The 13,523-nt window shown below is 46.9% G+C and overlaps 1 long non-coding RNA gene and 1 other non-coding gene across 2 annotated transcripts; one reads left to right on the top strand and one right to left on the bottom strand.

Annotated features, from left to right (window-relative positions):
* Positions 1 to 677: 677 nt before the first annotated feature.
* LOC118005677 lies at positions 678 to 7,869 on the bottom strand. The gene is made up of 3 exons (XR_004677843.1): positions 6,537 to 7,869; positions 5,820 to 6,018; positions 678 to 4,806 (listed from the first exon to the last, which is right to left on the bottom strand). It is a non-coding gene; the product is annotated as an uncharacterized LOC118005677 (long non-coding RNA).
* Positions 7,870 to 9,605: 1,736 nt separating this feature from the next.
* Positions 9,606 to 9,736, top strand: LOC118007193. The gene has a single exon (XR_004678321.1). It is a non-coding gene; the product is annotated as a small nucleolar RNA SNORA63 (small nucleolar RNA).
* Positions 9,737 to 13,523: the final 3,787 nt, after the last annotated feature.

Below are 13,523 nucleotides of genomic sequence, written 5' to 3'. Positions count from 1 at the left end.
CGGTGTTTCTCCTCCGGGGGTTCCTCACCCCCAAACACATGCTTGGCCCAAATCTATCCGCCTGACTGTGGCTTTCTGGATGAGATGACCGTGTGGGTAGAGGCAGCAAGACCACGTGGGCTGTTTCTGTTTTATGTTCACCCAGTTGCCTTAGCAACAGGAAACAAGAGGAGGTACAGCACTTTCTACTAGGCCTCGATCCATCCATCGAGAGGCAGGGGGAATGAAGTCTGGAGGCTAGGCTTCCCACCTGGGCTCTGCGGGCCACTGGCTGGCTGCTTCCCACAAGTCACCTCCCCACTGGCCTATTCTAGACAGAATGGGGACTGAGGGCTCTCTGATGGGCTAGTGGTAAGGTCAAGGAGCACAGTCCCTTGGGGAGAAGTCCCTACTATTTCTGTTTCCTGTGGCTTCGGGCACGGGAATGGCATCAGGGGGCAACTCTATGTCAACTAGTCTTCAGTGACTTAACTTGCCACCTGCCATCTGTGATGCAGGAATGTTTGCTGGCCAAGCAGACAATTGAGCTCCAAGCAAGCTGGCTCTTGGCAGTGCCTGGACTACCAAGATGGGTATCCCTTTATCTGGGGTAGGAGGTAATCCGGACTTTGATCCTTGAACACGAGCATGTAGAAAGGAAGCTGAAGAAATCAAAAATAATTATGAGCAACACAACTGTACAAATATCTGTAATAAAAGAAATGATAATAAAAATAATATCCTTGGCATAGTCTTTGAAATTTTCAGAAAACTTTCATATCCATTCTCTTGTCATGTTCTCATAATCATCCAGTGAGGCAGGCAGAGCAGATATTACAATGTCTGTGTCTCAGTGGAGGATACTGAGGCACAGGGAGGCTGAGATCCTAGGGTCTCAAGGACAGTGGTGGAGCCAGACCTGGGCCTCTGTCCTCTGCCCCTTGGCCTCAGGACCTTTTCGTTGGACATGACCCATGAGAGCTATTATGATGTAACAGAAGCATTCTCTAACCTTGTTTGTGGCCATGATTGTTGGACTTAACACGTGTCAGACACCTATCTGATAAAGAAAGAAAATCAAGATTCATTCATTCAACAAATAATTTTATTGAACACCTACCATGTGCCAAGCTCGGAGCTAGGCCCTAAGGATTCACAAATGAACAAGATGTGGTCTCTACTCCGGAGCATCTATCTATTAGGCAGTTACTCTGGCTTAATTAAATCTCTCCCGATAACACTGGATAGAGTCGCCAACCATGAAATCCCCGAAGTGTCACCTCCCACCCTGCAACCATACTGATATCCTAACAGAATTCCACTGGGGCTGCATCTGTGATAGGAAAAGGCCTACTTCTCCTAAAGTTGGTGGAAGGAGAACCAGGAACAAGGAGCAAAGATGGAAAGCCTTAAGCCAATGCTCACACACCTCTGGCTCTGCGTCAGGGCTGAGGGAGACAAGGGAGGCCCCTCGGCTTGCTGAGGAAAGCCGTTGGAAGCAGCCTGCTGGACAGAGGCTGAGGGCTGACAGGGAGTTGCAAAACAACTGCAAATGGATGTCAGAAGAAAACCTGAAGCTCATTCTTTGAACGCTCACGCCATTAAGGTCCTATTTCCACGGATGGGGAGTTGGGGGCCACACTCCACCTACAGCAGATCATTTCCTGAAATTGACATGACATGAAGATGAAAAGACATCTTCAAGGCAGCCATCTAAAGGTCCAAACCAGCTCAACAATGGGGGATCCCATCACTAAAGCCTGAAGAAAACAGTTTAGCATTTTTACCTTCTTCTCTACACTGGGCCAACCACACCTTGTTCTACGAATGGAAAAAGCATTCATCAGTCTTTTATACTTTCTTAAAGAAGCTTTTATCTGTTCAGTAAAATGGCAATGAGGGGACACATTGCCACACAAAGAACACACATTTCTAGGCCAACATAGGGTTTCAGCGATACACTCTTAACTCACAGAAAACCACCTCTAACTTAGCTTTCTGCTTTCCCCTGCAGAATTTGTAGCCCAAACACATACTGTGGGTTAAACTTGGCAGATCTGAAGGCACAAGTGTAAGGGATTCAGAAAACCCACGTCTGACTGAGTTCATGATGCAAGTAGGAACATCCAAAGGGAAATTAGGGCCCACATGGTTTCATTTTTAACATACACAGACGTAACCCACATTGGCGTAAAAGACATTCTTTGCTTTGTTTTGTTTTGCTTTTAAGACCACCTTTACATGAGCCCATCCTTTAAAAAAGCAAAGAAATGCCGTAAGAACTGGACCATTGGGGCAAGTGGCAAGGGGAGCTGGGCTATCCTCATGGTGTCAACATAGAAAATTAGACCCAAAACTTGGAGGAGGCCTTAGAACTCATCTCACTCACGGGCTTTATCTCCTGCAGCCTCCGTAATAAAGGTAGTAACTAGGTTAGCTACCCTTTATTGGTCTCCCACTTGAAATCTGGGACCTGTGTGAAGAATGTATATTCGTTTGCTAGGGTGGTTGTGACAAAGTTCCACACACTGGGGGCCCTGAACACCAATCTGCCTCACGTTCTGGAGGCCAGAAGTTTGAGAGCAAGGTATCGGCAGTGTAACTTCCTTCTGAAGGCTCAGTGAGATGAACGTCCCACCCTTCTCTCCTAGCTTCTGGCATGTTGCTGGCCATCCTGGGCACGCCTTGGCTTGGAGAAACATCTCCCTGATCTCTGTATTATGTATTTACATGACATTCTCCCTGAGTACCCCTCTGTGTCCAAATTTCTTTTTTTAATAAGGACACCAGTCATATTGAATTAGGGCTCACCTTAATGGCTTCATCTTAATTTAACTAATTATATCTGCAATGACCCTATTTCCACATAAGGTTAAATTCTGAGGTAGTAGAGTTAGGATCTCAATATATGACTTTGGGGAGGAAACACAATTCCACCCATCACAGAACTCAACCTACACTCTATCTTGTCCTCACAGTGAGGCTGCCAGCCTGGTGACTATTGTGCAGACATGGCATGCCCTGAGAGGTGGGCAGTACTGAGGGGCACAGCCAGGCAGATGTGGGTGGGAGCCCAACCCCACCTCCCATGAGTTAATGAATGTGGATAAGTTGTTTTATCTCCCTGTGCCTCAGTTTCTTCATCTGTAGGACAGGGACAATATGGGTCCACAATTTCAAAACCCTCTAAGCTCCAAATACCAAAAATTGGATTTATAACTCGTTTGACAACAAAACTTGACCTGAAATAAATTCACTTGGCCCCAAAACCTGTCTTGAGTCGATATTAGGTTACTTATGGTCTTTATTTATACAACATACACATTTCCCTACAGAAATATTAGCGTGTTTGATTGCAGGATACTGTTGTAGATGCTGTAGGATATTATGTAGCTGGAATACACGCACTGTATTATCTTTCCCAAGCTCCCAAATTCTGAGGCCTCTCTCCTTGGTTTGCATATGGCTGTCTTCTTACTGTGTTCTCGCATGCTCTTACCTCTGTGGGTGTCTGTGTCCTAATCTCTCCTTGTAAGGATACCACTCATATTGGATCAGGGTCCATCCCAGTGACCTTATTTTTCATTTAATTACCTCTTGAAAGGCCCTATCTCCAAATGCAGTCACATTCTGAGGTACTGGGAGGCAGGACTTCAATGTACAAATTCGGGGGGTGGGGAGTCACAATTTAGCCCATAATACTATCTTAAGAAACTAGATGAATTACCACTCACACCAGATGTATCTCATACACTTGCTGACTTATTTCTGCCCCAGTGTTTCTCAAAGTGTGGTCTGGGACCACCTGCAATCGAATTACTTGGGCCCTTAATAAAAATAAGCCTGCCCCACGCCTCTGAGTCAGAATCTTGGGGGAGATGACCCCTGGGCCCGGGGATGGAGCTTGCTTGTTTCTTGCATCCATGTGAAAGCTTAATTAAGGGGATTCAGGAGAAACTATAGAGCAAGGTTATTCCCCATCCCCACCCCATCGTCACTGCAGTCTCTCGAGACCAGGTAAGGGCAGGAGACAGGGAAGCAGCCCAGTGGGAAGTCTGAGCAAGGAGCACAGCTCATCCTGATGGCTCCTACCGTGTGGTTCACCCCACAGGGCTACGACACAACCTGCATTTCTGCTCAAAGCTAGTCACTTGGTCCCCATCAGAAGAGATAGCACAGAGCTTAGCAGTGTAGATACCAGCAGAAGAGGCTGCCGGGGGTGGCATTCTGCAGAGCCAAATGCTGAACCAGAGGGCAGAGGTGGAGGTGGTTCAGGCCCTTGCGGAGTCTGCTCCAAAACGTCAGGCGCAAAACGTCACAGGAGGTGGGGGAGGGGTCCTGCTGGCTCCCCACCAGCTCATCTAGAGCACAGCCTTTTAACCGTGACCCAGGTAGCCAACGTGAGCCTGCTGGGGGGGTGTCCGCTCTAGGTGCACATATGTGCCCATGCCCGTGGCCATGCCCCACGCCTGCATCAGGGAGGCCACCAGTCTCCCACGTCAAACAGGCCAGCAAAACAGCGGGGAGTGGGACTCTCAGTGGAAATGATCTTCCTGGCACCATGACAACAAGTCATCATCAAAGCTAATGGTGATGATCCATCCCTCAGCTTTCTCTGCTGGTTCCAGCTTACATTTCTCATGCCTTAAAATACTCGCCTGACTGAAAATGTGGTGACTCACCTGGACTGGGATTGAATAGAACAGGCAGGAAGTGCTTTCTTCTGAGGGACTGTCAAAAACCAGCGTAGCACCTGAGGTCCTTCATTTCACACATTCTTCCTGTCAAGGGGGAGGCATATTTCTTACTCCTTCATCAGAGTTGGAGCTGCCAAGGAAAGTAAAGCGGTCAGGATGTGTCAAACTTTGGCATTTGTATGACACAGAGTTTGAGGAAATGGGATAGGTTTTCCTGAAAATCTCCTCCTCATTCTCTACCCAGTGCAAAGTGGGCCCCGTTTTTGATAGGGCACTGTCTTTGAATCCTGAGTACCTCAATGATGTAAGAACTTTCTGAAGCTCGTAATTTGGAAACTGCATGGTCTTTAAACTTGAATTAATAAAAAAAAAATAGGATAAAAAATTGTACTGTCAACTAAACTGTGTTTCTTGGTCCCCTCAGTTCCACCTGAATTCCACAAGCTATACATTGTGGTATATTGGAAAATATAGTACTCCGAAGTCAGACCTGGATGCAAACCCTAGGTTTGCCACTTATTAGCTGTGTGACATTGGCCAAGTCACTTTACCTCTCTGAACATCTGTTTCCTTCATTGCCAAATGGAATTGATCTCATCTTCCACATTACGCTGTAATGAATATTAGAAGGGACCATGAATGTGAAAGGTGCCAGTAAAGTCTGGCCCATAAAGGCTCATTCCTTTTCCTGTCTCCTGGGGTTTTTTCTGCAATTTGGAATGAGCATAATTTCTGGCTAATATTCTCATATTGGCACATTTCCACATGTGGCTTTGCATACTTTTAGAATGTCATAAATAATTCTCCAAGAAGACTTAGAAATGACAGGGATACAGACCCCGAGACCAGCAGTTGCCGAAGTCATGAGAGGTGATTTGGATGGTCCAGACACTGCAATAGGGGCAAAGCCTCCGGTGTGACTTCCAAAGACTCTGGGGGAGTAAGTTGGAGTTTCTTTTTGAAAGGCCTTAAAAAGTCTCTGAAATGGGATGAGCCGGGGCAGCTCCAGGACCAGCACCGGGAGCCTGCCCTCCCCCACGTGCGTGCTGCCTCCTTTTCTACATCCTGTCTCCCATGTCCTATCCCCCTTCCCCGCCAGTGCCTTCCACCCCCTGGTTAGATCCAGCTCCAGTCCCAGCTGACCTCTTCCGGATGTCCAGCCACAAAGACCTGTCTTTCTCTCCAGCTCTTCCAATGAGAACTTCAGGTTTCAGTGTTTGCTGGGTTTCCCCCTCATTCTTTCATTTGTTGGTCTCCAAAGAAAGAGAGTCCAGTCGCACCCCTTATTGGCTAGATTATTATGGAGACATTACTTGACTTCTTTGAAACTCCATCTCCCAATCTGTAAATGGGGATCCTACATTGTTAGGTTGTCGTGAAGACTAATGGGAATAAAATGTGTATCAGGGTAGTTTGTAAACTGCCAAGTGATGAGAAAAGGATAATTCAAATCCCTCTTAGCATGTACACCTTACTGGCACATAGTAAGTGCTCAAACATACATACTAGGTTACTTTTTGATTAACAGCCTTTGCCGTGGGAATGCTGTTTTAATCCCCAAACTCACCAGGACATGTCCTGAACAGTCCCCCAAGAGCTCCATTGGGTCCCTTACGTGGTTTCTGAAGGGGATCTGGATCTGACATTTACTGTGTTCTTGCCACATCCAGGCTCATGCGTGGGAACGTCCTTACTTTCAACCAAGAGTCTCTCACCTGGTGGTGGGCAAATGAAGCCACAAGACCAAGAATCCAAGTATTTGTTCCCACCATCTCTCAGCTAGGACTTAATCCCAGCAAAGTATCTTGCCCCCTGTACTTTTGGGGAGTCCCTGGGGGGAGGCACCTTGCATGTACTCACCAACAAATCCATGCCCAGGTGCCAGGCACGGCCCCTTCCCTGCTCTGCCGTCCTTCTCTGGCAAAGCTGCCCATGGAAATGATTCTCTCTCCTGTTATGCTCCTTTATGGGGGTGCTCATCACAGTGACCCTGTATCTCAGTGTCTTATAGAGTATGTAGTAAGTAATCCCGTTAGCTTTTAGTGACAGCTCTGTCCAGGAATCCCATGGATCCAGCATGGGGAGGGCCGGGGAGAGATTCAGCCATTGTTACCATGGGTTCTCAAAACTACTCCTTTCTCCGACATGGACACTTCTCCACTTGGTGAGCTCACTGGACTTGGCTCCTTGCAGCTCTTCAAGAAAGGCAGATTGCGTGATCCTGTGGGGTTTCCCACTGGCTCGCCAGACATGACTGAATCTTAGCACAGGCTCCAGCTTGTACCCTTCCACTACCCAGATGAAGAAACGAAGGCTCAGAGCATCAAGTCACTTACCCAAGGTCATACAGCTGACAGGTGGCAGAGACCAGGGCCAAGCCCCAGAGCAAAGTCCAAATCCCATGTTCTTTTTGATCCAAATCCCATGATCAAAGTGGCAACATGACAAGTTGTTCTGGTCCTGGCGTCCATACAGGAGAGCATGCTGTGCTGGTCAGTTTATTGTACGTACTTTTATCCTCCCTAGGGGCCTAAGTCTCTTTCTACTTGGTTTCTACTGCAGTTATGCTTTAGGCACAAAATACTGGAGATTCCTTGCCTCTTCACCTTCCTTCTCTCCCTAGCTGCCCTCCCAACAGAACTACAATTTATTTCGGTGGTATCTGGCTCATGGTTAAAAGCACTGTAGTGCTTATACAGATGATGGAATAAGCAAGACTTGGCTATAATCAAGAGCCACCTAAGCCAGTGTTAGTAGATAAACACAAAACCCTTGACTTCTTCCCAAGGCCTCCACACCTGGCCACCCTACGCCAGCTCTCTGCTCCAGCCTAAAGGTCCTGATCCTGAGTTCTTATTCTGCCCCCTAGCCTGATAACCAGTATGGTGGGGTCTGTGCCTCCTTGTTGTTGCCCCAACACGGGTGTCCCTTCTAGCCCATTCTAATGACCTGGCATCTGCCCCCCTCCTGACTGACACTTCCTTTCGAGTGGGGGCCTTCAACCAGACTGGGCCCCAGCACTCTTGGCCCAGCCCTTGACCTTTTATCTTCTCTTTGCCAAAGTTCTTTTTGGGGAGCTGGATGGCCCTTCTCCCCTAGACACTATCAAGGTATAAACCTTCCTCTCACCTCTAGAATAAATATCCCATCGCTTCCCCAGGCATGAGCTGCCAGGCTCTGGCTATACCAGATCCATTCGCCAGAGGAGGAAACTCTTTGGTGACAGGGTGGGTATGCACACCAGCCTGTGTTAGCCTGAGCTGGCCACTTCTCGGGAATTCTGGGGTCAGGCAGCTTGCCACTTTCTTTGGTGGGCTCCTAATGTACCACCAGCCACAGTTCTTGGGGGCCCAGGGAACTGGGCAAACTGAATTTAGGCTGAATCTCCTAAAGACCCTATTTTGTATTATATATTCCCAACATTCCCTGTCCTGTCATTCTTGCTTTGTTTTTCCTTATAGTATATTTATCGCCACTTTGATATACTATTTGTCCCCCTCCCTTCCTCTAGAAGTAAGCTACCTGAGATTGTAGTCCGCTTCGCTTGAACAGGATCTAGCCCATGGGGGCGGCTCAATGGTGACGGAACGTTGAATATGTTGAATGGGGGACCAGAACTTCCATGGCCTAGTCAGGCAAGGCCAGAGCACACATACTGAGGTGCTAGGATGACCAGGAGTCCTCATTTCTTAGCTGACACACAGCCCAGCTGCCTCAGGGCTGCCAAAGAGGATTTCCAAATGTCCTCCATCTTAGCCAGGGCCAAAAAAAAAAGTCTATAAATACTTCCCCAGCACAGTTCTGGTCAGTGTGAGAAATGCAAAGCCTTCAGACAGCTTATTATTCCAGCTAGCCTCTGAGCCATCCACTCTGCTGAAAAATCAATCGACTTTCCTTCCTACAAGCCCTCAGCATGCCCGCACACCTCTGTGGACCTCCCTGTTACTCGCTTGTCTCCTTCCTTCCCAGACATGAGCCTGTCTGACTCATCTCTGCATCCCCAGTGCCCAGCATAGAGCAGGGAAGCTATAAGGGTATGATAAATATTTGATGAATAAACGAATGCCAGGATTCCACATGCAGAGAAAGCCAGCCCCTTCTGAATTAATTATGTGACTCAAACACCAGGGCATGATGAGTTTATTTCTACTTAGTGTGATTAATGACTTTTTTTTCCAGAGTTTTTTTCTTTTTCTTTTAAGATTTTATTTATTTATTTGACAGAGAGATAGAGAGAGATCACAAGTAGGCAGGGTGGCAGGCAGAGGGAGAGGGAGAAACAGGCTTCCCGCTGAGCAGGGAGTCTGACGTGGGACTCGATCCCAGGACCCCAGGATCATGACCTGAGCCGAAGGCAGAGGCTTAACTGACTGAGCCACCCAGGCGTCCCTCCAGAGAGTTTTTCAATTCTGAGATGTAAATTTTTTAAATTGTGAATTTTAAGATATCCCTTATGGAATAATACTATTTCCAAAAAGACACAGCATAAATTTTAGAGTAAAACTGATGATTATTTTTCCTTTCCTGAAAACTTAATTATCTCCTTTTACTTAGAGCTGACTTAAAAAAAAAAAAAATTACGGAGTGGAGTGTTTTATGATATTGAAAATAAAAGTCTGTGAAGAAAACCCGATGCTGCCTTTACTATCTCTTCTTGGATAATTAAACTTTTTATTTATTACAAAAAAACTTTTTTTTTTTTTTTTACAGGCAATAACGAATTATCTAGTTTCTCTAGGACTTAGAAGAGGGTGATTTGCTTTAAAAAGAGAAAATAATACACAGAGGAAAAAGTAAGACAGTTGTTTCCGCATTCACAAGAGAAGAGACAATTTTCTAAATGGATTTATGAAATGCACTATGCTTTAAACCATACTGGACACTTAGTTGATTATATTCCTCTAATTCAATTATTAAAAATCAATTTAGATGCAGGATCTAGTTACAATGTAGCTATAAAGTGCTGCCTTGTCTTTGCCCCCTGCTCAAAATAAAGCTGTTACCTTTCTAGCCCTGTCCGCCATGGTGCTTAGCAGCCAGGGATGCATGGTCTCAGACATGTTTACCAAGTAAAACACTGACTTGAGGGGCGCCTGGGTGGCTCAGTCATTAGGCGTCTGCCTTCGGCTCAGGTCATGATCCCAGGGTCCTGGGATCGAGCCCCGCATCGGGCTCCCTGCTCGGCGGGAAGCCTGCTTCTCCCTCTCCCACTCCCCCTGCTTGTGTTCCCTCTCTCGCTGTGTCTCTCTCTGTCAAATAAATAAATAAAATCTTTAAAAAAAAAATCAATTTAATCAGTATCCTAAAAAAAATTTAAGAGGGGAAAAATTCTGCTTTGATTTATTGCTTTTCTATATTAGTTATCTACATGGATCAATTTATGGATAAATGCTCAAGTAACCATTCATTTCATGCTGTGGAGACACCCCACTCTCCCTGAGTTTTAGAAAGTTAAATCCCAGAAGGCACCAGTGGTGTGTGCCTCAATGTTCCTGCCTGCCCCAAAACCAGTACCTCATTTTCTACTAAGAGCATCCTGATTTTCTTTGAGGAGCCAGGCTCTCCCCACTCTCAGTCCCTGAGGTGAGAAACAGTCATGTGACCTGGGCTTGGCCAACTAGGGATTGGTTCAGAGATGGGTACGTGAATAAAGCTGGACCAATGAGCACATGCCCTGGGCCTGTTGCCGGCACTATTGAGAAAGACGGGCTCTGCCCTTTGGGATTGCTAATGCTTGGAGCTGCTGCCTGATGGTGCAGCCGACATAAAGGAAAGCAGATGGATGGTAAATCCAGCACACACAGCAACGTGGATATATCAACAAGATGTGATTTTTCTCATTTGCCCCCATCAATCTGGAGGCACTGGTTAGTAGGAGGAGACACTGGTTTAAGTCTTGGTCTAATCAATAGTTTCAATATCCCCTTTGAGAACATGCTCAGTTTCTCAGATGGCCTTGCCCTTCTCCTGCTTCACCAGTAAAGATGATGGTGTTTGGCTCATATTCACCCACACCCACCATTATGGTTGACCTGATTGATACAACACTGAAATATGCCCGGGGCAGTTGGTAAAGAGGTGCCACCCTGAGTTCCCTGAGCAACCCCCAGTGTCCCTCGTCTGGGACTTTTCCCCAAGCTCCTCACAATCTGTCAACAAAAGGGTTAATGCTGGAATAGCAGGCCACCTCAATTCAGACTGGTTGGTGCCTGAGCCTATAAGGACTTTTAAATATTTTGATCACCCTGTAGGGTCTAAAGGGTAGAGGTAGGGTGGTGTGTGGCTTCTGTGTCCTCATGGTACTGAGAGAAAGGGAACTCTTGGCCTTGTATGGTCCTGGAGCATAGCTGCCTGGTGTCTGCCCATCTCAGTGGCCACTTTTCCTGTCCTGGGTGGCCTGCCAGCCTCTATGTGGATGTTGAGTTGGTGGTCCATCCTCTATTCTGAGATACTGCTCCCAAAGGTACTCCCTGGCTGATTTAGCCTCTTCTCTGCTCTCTCAGGTGCTTCCGACTTCTGGCCATGACTTTCTAACTGTCCTGAACCTAGGGGTTTCTTTGGCAGTCCACATCACTGGGTCCCCTTGTTACAGTGCTCACCTCTGGAAAACTGGTCACAGACTTGCTGCTACATCTGGGTAGGGTCTAGGCTATGAGGGGCCTAGCATAGGTTGGAAGTCCATGCTGGGCCTCCTTCTGCCTGACCAGTGCAAGGCTACCCAGGGTCTCCCTCTCATAATTCTAAGGGGGAGGGGGTAACAGGGGAGAAGGTCTTCTTACGCTTGTGGGGTTAGTCATTACTTTCTCAATACTATTGCTCCTCCTAGGCCTCCTTCTTGTCTTGTTCTGCTGCTTCTGTCCCCCCACAAGCCCCCCCCTTCTCTTCCTCTCTAGATCTCTCATACATAAAACTCCAATTTTAGTCTTAATCCCTATTATTCCTAACAACATCTTTTAAGCACCTAAAATCTAACCATACCTAAAGCCAGTCTACCCAGTTTAGCAAACTAATGGATTCCATTTTTGGTTTAGCTAGTCAGAGTTGGGTTTCGGTCACTTGCTACGCAGAGTCCTGACAGACCTGGTAATAACAGGATCTACGTCACATTATTTGTGGTGGCGTTGAGCACAGCTCCACATGCAAATGAGGTTAATTAAATGCATTTGGCAGTCATATTGATGCCATGGCTAGATCCATGACTCAGACAAAGCTTGTTTTGAAGAGCTCCTCAAGTCCATCCCTAAGGCTTTCAAGTGCATTCCTTCCTCTCACATGGTAGAAGTAAAAGAAGGAAGAGGAATCCTTCCTTTGGGTTACATGGGGACAGAATACCTTCTCCTCCCATTCACTTCTGTGGAGGCTGTACTGAGACCTAATTCTATTTCTCCCTATTGACCCATCCTGCCTCACTTTACCCTGTCAGCATGTTTCAGTTTCTCATAGTAAAAAGACACTGACAAAAAACTTACCTGCCTCCCCAGTTGTCATTTCCCCTTCTCTGCCCAACCAACTCCTCTGAAGCAGTGAGCTATACCCACTCTCCCTGCTGCTCCTCTTCCCTGACTCCATTTGCCTCTAACCCCTTGTGACCCAGTTTCTGGTCTCATGACCCCACCGAAACCGGGGTCACATGAGTCATCAATGACTTGACTTCCTCATTGTCCAACTCAATGGTTACATTCCAGTGTTCATGTGCTGGGCATCTCTGTGGCATTTCCCACTCCTGATCACTTCCTCACCCTAGAGAACCTCTTCATTTGGACTGCTTGATGCCATTTTCTTTTCTAGTTTTCTTCTCACTTTTCTGCCCTCTCCTCAGGACCCCTATTTGACCCTTAGGAGCTGGTATCTGTCAGGTTCACTTCTCATCCATCCCATGATCTTCCCATTGGGCCTGCTCTCTCCGGACCATCTCAGCCCAGCCCCAGCTTCAGTGACGACCTCTGTGTTGACTATTTCCCAGGGGGCACTTCCAGGCCTCTCTCTGGGGAGCTTGGCACCCATGTTCTTAACTGCACTCTGGAGGTCATCCCTGAAAGTCCCATGCACATAAGAAAATGTGTTCAAAACATGCCATCTTCGTCTCAGAGGAGCTTCTATTCCTCCAGTCACTATCACAGTAAATGGCACCACTATCCATGAAGCTGCACAAAGAAGCTGGGAATCCTTCTGGGTTCCTATTTTCCTTTTCCCTTTCTCTGCTTACTGAGACAGAACCTTGTACCTGGCAGTATATAATGTACCCCTAAAGCAGTGAGCATGAATGGATGAATGAATTATGGGGACACAGAAAATGAGGGCTCTCTAACTTGAATCTAAAGCTTGATGTCTTTTTACCTTTTACAGTTTTTCAAGGCTCCTTCATTAACATGAGGGCGTTGTCCCAGATGATCTTCAACTCTGATGATCTCTGATCCTAGACTCCTTCAATCTGACACCTTAGGTACTTAAACACCGTTCCTTCTTCTTCACTTAAATCGATTGCTCTTTCTTGCACCTACCCTGCCTGCAAAAAGAGGAGAGAGGCCCCTGAAATAAAATAGGACTTCAAACATAAATTAAACCACCTTTGCAGAACGCATTTCACTCTGATAAGAGGGCCTGATGTATCTCTGCAGCCACCATGAGTCACAGTGAGAGTTGGAAACGGAGGAAGAGGAGAGGGTGGGTGGGAGCAGCTGGTGGAAAGATAAACAGAGCCCATTTCCTCTTGTCTCTGTAGTGCCAGGTCATGTCACCCTGTGTGAGTCTCCCCGGGTGCTGCACAGGGGAAAGTACCTTCCCTCTTGTTCTGCATGACTTCTGTCTGGAAACAAGTATCGTCATGGTCTCATGAACGCCTCTGTG

This window comes from Mirounga leonina, unplaced genomic scaffold (assembly GCF_011800145.1).
Source record: "Mirounga leonina isolate KUSES-001 unplaced genomic scaffold, KU_Mleo_1.0 Mir_115, whole genome shotgun sequence".
In the NCBI taxonomy this organism is placed as follows: domain Eukaryota; kingdom Metazoa; phylum Chordata; class Mammalia; order Carnivora; family Phocidae; genus Mirounga; species Mirounga leonina.
This window is presented reverse-complemented; position numbering and strand designations above follow the sequence as displayed.